This window comes from Nanorana parkeri, unplaced genomic scaffold (genome assembly GCF_000935625.1).
Source record: "Nanorana parkeri isolate BGI_ZX_2015 unplaced genomic scaffold, ASM93562v1 scaffold171, whole genome shotgun sequence".
In the NCBI taxonomy this organism is placed as follows: Eukaryota; Metazoa; Chordata; class Amphibia; order Anura; family Dicroglossidae; genus Nanorana; species Nanorana parkeri.
In genome coordinates, this window is record NW_017306439.1 from 97,383 (window position 1) to 98,068 (window position 686).

The following is a 686-nucleotide window of genomic DNA, read 5'->3' on the forward strand; positions in this document are numbered from 1 at the left end:
GGTCTGGTTCCATTGGCATGGAAGCCGTGCTTGTGTTTGCAAGCATTTGTGGGATATTCCTGGCCGCTCATTCCCCGCACAGAGGGAGGCCTTGGGACAGACAGGCGGCCATTCCCACTCCCCACCACCGGAGTAATTATAGGACCCTGAAAAGCAACAACAATATACAGGGCAGGTTCAGCAGCAAGGGGCGCGGCGTTCTGAAAGGGGGGGACCCTGCAGGCTGCAGCATGACCTCTATGGCAGCACCCCATCTCCCAAAAGCAAAATAATTGTCACCCTGGCATAAGGCAAAGGCGTAAAAAGCTAGCACAGGGATAGGCAACCTCCGCTCTAGCTGTTGTGGGACTACAAGTCCCATGAGGCATTGCAAGACTCCGACACCCAGAGGGATGATAGGTTATGTAGGTGCACCTCAGCTGGAGTGCCGAGGTTGCCTATCCCCTGAGCTAGGATAGAAGGCAACTTCAGCACTTGAAATCCCTTCATGCCTCACACCTGTGGCTGTCAGCCTTTCAACACCTCATGGGACTTGTAGTTCCACCACAGCTGGAGTTCTGAGGTTGCTTACCCCAATCCAAGGTAAGGATTCCCCCGCGCCCCCATCCCAATCCAAGGTAAGGGTCCCCACGCTCCCCCATCCCAATCCAAGGGAAGATGCCCCATGCTCCCCCACCCCCACCCAA